General features: G+C 44.6%; 1 long non-coding RNA gene across 1 annotated transcript in view; it reads right to left on the bottom strand.

The window, feature by feature from the left end:
- Positions 1-6,000, bottom strand: part of LOC147011619 (uncharacterized) — a 30,523-nt gene continuing 24,523 nt past the window's right edge. The window contains exons 2-3 of the long non-coding RNA XR_015051467.1: positions 1,744-1,882; positions 1-65 (exon numbers count right to left, since the gene is read on the bottom strand). This is a non-coding gene — a long non-coding RNA (uncharacterized LOC147011619). The remainder of the gene's footprint in view (positions 66-1,743; positions 1,883-6,000) is intronic.

Here is a 6,000-nt window from a genome sequence, read left to right as displayed (position 1 = left end):
CCTGGTTATGCATCGTCAAATTCTCAGTCTTGTTGAACCCGGTTTCGCTGTTGTGCCGAAGGCATCTAAAATGCAAAACAAGGAAAAGGTTCCCGTAAATTTGGATGTTGAGAGAACGGTTAACTGCCTTCCAACCGGAGCACACATTTTATTCTACCTGTGCACCGTCAAAAGCCCCCAAACCAACAACTTCACATCTAAATTTAAATAAAATCTCACCAAAAAGACATTTTCTTTGCAAACGCTTGGGCACACATTTCCACGACCATTATACATGCTGCCGTTTTGAACCTGCCCATTCTCAAAGATCGTCGCCCCGGTCTTTCTACGATTTATACGAGGTGTCAAGCAATTTGTCGGCTTACGACTCATATTTTTGACTTATTATTTTTGGTACAAGCCTCTCTAGTTAGCTCTGCCACCAAATGTGGATGCAGGTTATGTATTAACCACTGTTTGTCTGTTTGTTTGTCTGTCTTTGAGCAGGATGTCAAAAAACATTATGGATGGGTTGGGACAAAACTTGGTGGGCAGGTTGGGTGTGTGGCATGGACAAATTGATTCGATTTCAGTGGCGATCCGGATCTGCATCCGGATACAAGATTTTTCTTTTTAAATTCGAAAAGCGATTCTTCACCATTGAGAAATGGGGCCAAAAACGTCATACAACGCGATATTTCAAAACGTTGCGGACGGATTCGGACAAAACTTGGTGAATGAGTTGGGCAGGTGAAAAGAACAAGCCGATTGGATCTTGGTTAAGATCCGGATGCAGAACCGGCTCATCAGTGGGATACAAAACTTCAAATGTTCAACCTGGCGGAGATATGCGCCCTACCAGGTGCCGTTGTAGTTTGGGTATGCGTGCCTGTGGAATGGCATGCACTAGCCAGATGCAAATTAAACCAAAGAACGAATATGAAAGACCGTTGGCATCTTTCAAATAAGAGTGGAAGAAACCTTGAGCCATTTAAATATCGCATCAAATTGGCAACTTGACTGCCTGGCAGAATGGATGTTATCACCAAAGAAAATTGAATTACCCACAAAGTGGAAACCAGAGAGAAAGGCATGTGACCCTTAAGGGGGAAATGTGTAAACTCAGCGTTTTTAAGCATCGGTCTTGGACACGTGTTTCTGCCTTCAGGCATCCTCAGCAACACTAATCAGTTAAAATGCTGTGCTTACAGAGCAACCTGTACACAGTTCGACACCACGCGGCACATATGGTACCGGGAGGCAAAGTGAAGCTGCGTGCCTCATTTGCCGAACCAACCACATCATCGGCGCCATCATAATTTTACATCGAATTGCTTTGGCCGATTATCAAAGAAATTAACTTGAACGAGCCATAGATGTTAAAGATACCGACGTCCAATTCCAAGAAGATCAACAGGACATACAAGGAAGTCAAAATTGTTGAACGGCTTTGTGTTCAAAGGAGGTTTCACTTGACTGCGAACTTTGGTCAGACCGTTTGGTACCGCGGTCCGAGTGCTTGTTTCACAATGTTGTGGTCTCTGGGTTTAGACCCATATATTTTATTGATGTGGCCATCATACGTTATCTCCTGGGTACTAAACTGCATGTAATATGGAGTTCGTACAAGCTTCTTCTTGTGCCATAGTTGCTACAGAATTGATGTACCATAAGATGTAGAACCAAACCATATAGACAAGAACCACACCATGCACCGGCACGGATTGTTAGCGGAGCACAGAGAAGACAGGGTGGGTAACTTACACAAATCGTTGACAACCACTCTTAAATCTTAAAAGGTCCAGCTTTTTCAGCCACTGCAGGTAGGAGATGGAGATTTGCAGGAAGGAGTGGTTTCCTTACATTGGGTCGACGTGCGTCTCATCCATAATTCTCGAACATACTGCAGAAAGAGAGAAGAGAACATCACTTTGGGGGGGGGGGGGGGATGGAACATACGAAACACCTGCACTCCTTGCATCAAAACCAAAGAAAAAAAAAAAACTGAACAGCATTAAATAAAGTTCTGAACCCCAAAGATTTTTTTTATATCTCATCACACGTATCGACATGGCCATCAAATTCGTTTAAAAACAAAACAAAAAAACAACTAGAAAGACAAATATTTGTTCAGGTTCAGTATAGTGAATCACTACCCAAAAGGAAGTTTTCAAGCAATGGGAACTCAGACATAAGAAAGGGTGGCTGGCAAAGGAAGGTGGATGCTCTACATGAATGTGGAGGGAAAGGTGAAGGGGCACCCATGCAAGGAAAGGAGATGAGCCAACAAAGCAGGAAGGCAGGGACAAAAGAGGACACACACACACACACACACACACACACACACACACACACACACACACACACACACACACACACACACACACACACACACACACACACGCATGTTATCCACAGGTTAGACAAGAACAACCATCCTTTATGTCTCAATATAGTATGTGAGCGGCTTTTTGGCTTGAACAAGTTATCTGCACCCATGCCGTGGAGGTGAGTGAGAATCTCAGCTGTGGAATGTGGCGACCTGCAAAAACAGACTGCCTCGTCTGATACACAGACAACAACAAAATAAGTTTTCTCCGCTAGACTTTAGAAATAACACAAAATTTTCTGCTGACACAAGGACGTGTCGAGCCTCTCTCCAAGTGAAAGCACGATATCTGCAGCTTTTGATTTTCCAACCGCAAGCACCTCTCCGTCCTGGCACTTACAAAAGCACTATCGAAAGGTCTCATCCATCAACCAATTTGAGCAATTACACATGGTCACGTGGACGGCAGTTTGCCATGCCTCAATAACCAAGCTCTTAAACCAATCCCAAGCCGATGATCTTCATTTGGGAGAAAAAAAATAACAAACCCAGCTCTGGGGAGTGATGGAAACCAAAGCTATCGTCTCTCCCGTGAGATGACAAACACCAGCGAGCTGCATATGAGGAAAAAGAGAAACCATACTCCTGGCACCCTCCAATGTTCCAGGTTTCCCAGGGGCTGAATGCCAAGTAAGTATCCGCACACGGCTTCACAAAAAGCTGACCATCTCTCTCGCCACGAAAGCATTTTAAGCGTTGCCATGGCATGGCTGGAAAGCTGCCAGGCTCTAGAGCCTGACAACAAAGTGCAATGGAAGTGGGGACAGCTGGGGGTGGCCTACATGGCACGGAGCACGGGGTTCGTTCCCAGCGCCTCCTGCTCGGTGGTGGCCCATCTGGAAAAGGGATGTGGTTCAGCTCTTGGCCGGGCCGTAACAAATTCGAGATGCTTAAAAGGCTGTGAAAAATTGTCTCAGCGAGTAATATGGACCTCATCTGATTTGTTGACATTAAATTGTATTGATGAGTGACATAACGTGGTTGAAGGGAGGAGGGAAGACAGGAGAGTTATACAGCGCGGTGCTTATGCCGGAATGAGGGTTCTTTAGCTTTCACATCCCAAACTAACTGTCCAAATGAAAACAAGACGACAAAACTTTTTTTCAAAACTATGAACCACACCTGGTATTGTATCAGGTTGGCTTGTATCATAAGTGGTGTACAAATTCCAGGACTCAGCCTGTTTCAATGAATGCACCCTTTTTACGCTTTGCACACTATCAGCTGGCAGTAATCCTCAAGCTCAGTAGGGCACTTGGAGATATGATCATCAGGAATCAGAAAAAAAAAGGATGCGTAAGCCAATGGGATTTCCATCATGATGGGAAAAGGAATAAATGAGGAAAACTCTCAAATTACAATGCATTTTTCGACATATCACTGTTGATGTTGATGTCCTCGCATAAGTGGAGAACGTGAATCGATACGAGGCAGAAGGACCATTTAAAATACAACTAGAAGGTCACTCGGTCGAGCGCATACCTCCACCACGTAATGCCTGATGCACGAGAACATATCAGGCCCAATACATTTTTGAAATATCATGTTGTATATCGTTTTTGGCCCTATCTCTATCTCTCAATGGTGAAGAATAACTTGAAAAATTAAATAATTCTCGTATCCAGATCCGGATTCGGAGCTTCACGTAAATCAAATCACTTCGTCCTCGGCTCACACCCAACGTGTCCACCAAGCTTCATCCAAATCCATCCTCAACTTTTTTTTTAGATATAGTGCTCTGTATTAGTTTAGCCCTAACTCTCAATGGTGAAGAATCACTTAAAAAAAAATTATCAGATCCGGATCCACATTCGGATCAGTTCATATTTGTCACACGCCAAACCTGTCCACTAAATTTCATCCGGATCTGTCCACAACTTTTTTGAGACATCCTGCACACAAACAAATAAACAAGACAAACAGACAGAAAGGAGTGAAAACATAACCTCCTTCACCTTTGGTGGCGTTGGTAACAAAGCAAAGACTTTCCAGTTAATAATGGGTAAACAAGTGGTCTCATAAAATATGGAGCATTCTGCCCCCCTCCTCCCGCTCCTTCTCCCCCCCCCCAAAGTAGAACATTTCGTGTTGTTCCCACAATGCAGCCGCACAGCCTCTTCAAACTCCAGGAAGCACTTTCACGCACCTACCTCGACACTCGACCCATCCGGTTGCAAAACGTCTTGCTAACGGTGATTTTTCTGCACAAAGATGACATCACTAGAACCAGGCATGTATAAGACATAATTACTTGCAACTGAAGTAATCAATATCCCTTTGGTTCCTCGTTACTCCAACAAACTCCCAATGAGAGGATCTGGCGATTAAAGCAAAATGGACCATAAGGCAAGCGCAGTTAACTCTTCAGCTTGACTGGCTTTGTTAGCCAACAACCATTGGCAAGCCGCTTCATTTGGAGTGGTCTTTATGAGCAAATTGATCCACAATGGCAACTCACCAAGTGCTGCGCAGTTGCCTACTGCCTTAACATATCAATGTCGATAGCAAAGGATTTCAAAAGAAACCCGAAAACACATGATGGGCCTCTCTTGTACAACACTTTTGCTAATTTATATACAATGATGCTACCAAAGTAGAAGGGACAAGGTGGGGGGGGGCAGAAGAGGGGGCATTTACACATAACCTCCAGAATGCAAGCTTCGATGGGGAGCCTCCACGTCCACATAGTGTGCCACCAGCTTAGCGCCACAACGCGATATTTATCCAATGTTGAGACCTTTGTGCTGTAATTGTTAGAGCCAGATGAGGACTCCCCATCCGATAATTATCTTGGCGCTTTTGGGCAACTGGAATTTGAACGGCTCACTGCTATGCACTCGATTCGTCCCAATTTGTCAAAAATGTCAGAATAATCTTGCTTGAGTGTGTATATTCATTGCCTGGCTTTATAGATTTATCACCACCATAAATCCAGGTCCATGTTTTGGAAAATGTGAATCGACCCTTGGTACTTTGACTCACTCGTGTCCCACGTGTGAAGGCTGATCTGTCTTCAGTGTTGTTGAAGCTTCAAAGCAGTGTTGAAGCACCGTCAGCTCATTCTTGCCATATCGGGTCGGTAAGGAGGCATAACTGCTCTGCGGTCCCCTGGAACTCGCAACGAGCTGGTCGACGGATCCTTATGGGTGTGATGCCAAGGTTTGGTGTTCCCATGGCTCGTGACACAGGACAAAGATAGTGGACGTCGGTGATACTTTTATGCAAATTACAAAGGCCAACCGTAATCAAGGCATTCTCCGTCGATGCAATTCTTTCCTTGGAAAATCAGAATCATTCAATTCTACAAGGTCTTTATCTATACCTTAATGGAGTACTGCTCTCCACTGTGGGCTGGCACCCTAGCAGAACATCCATCTCTCCTGGATTCTGTGGAATCTAAAGCTCTCAAAATTATTGGAATCTCCTGTGATGAGGCTGAAGCACAAGGTCTATTGCTCTTACATCGCGCGCAGGAAGGTGGTTCTCTCCATTTTAATGGCCTCTTCTCCAACATTGCTCCCTCTGCTCTCTTAGTCCTCTGACCCACCAGCCCCCCCCCCCTAATCCCCCTAGAGCATCTCCAATGTGCAAACACTATTCCAGTAATCTCCTGGTGATTAAACTTACAAAAT

This window comes from Eptatretus burgeri, chromosome 15 (assembly GCF_056783735.1).
Source record: "Eptatretus burgeri isolate ZD-2024b chromosome 15, Ebu_testis_v1, whole genome shotgun sequence".
NCBI lineage: Eukaryota > Metazoa > Chordata > Myxini > Myxiniformes > Myxinidae > Eptatretus > Eptatretus burgeri.
The sequence above is the reverse complement of the archived record's forward strand: the minus strand, read 5'-3'. Positions and strand labels throughout refer to the sequence as shown.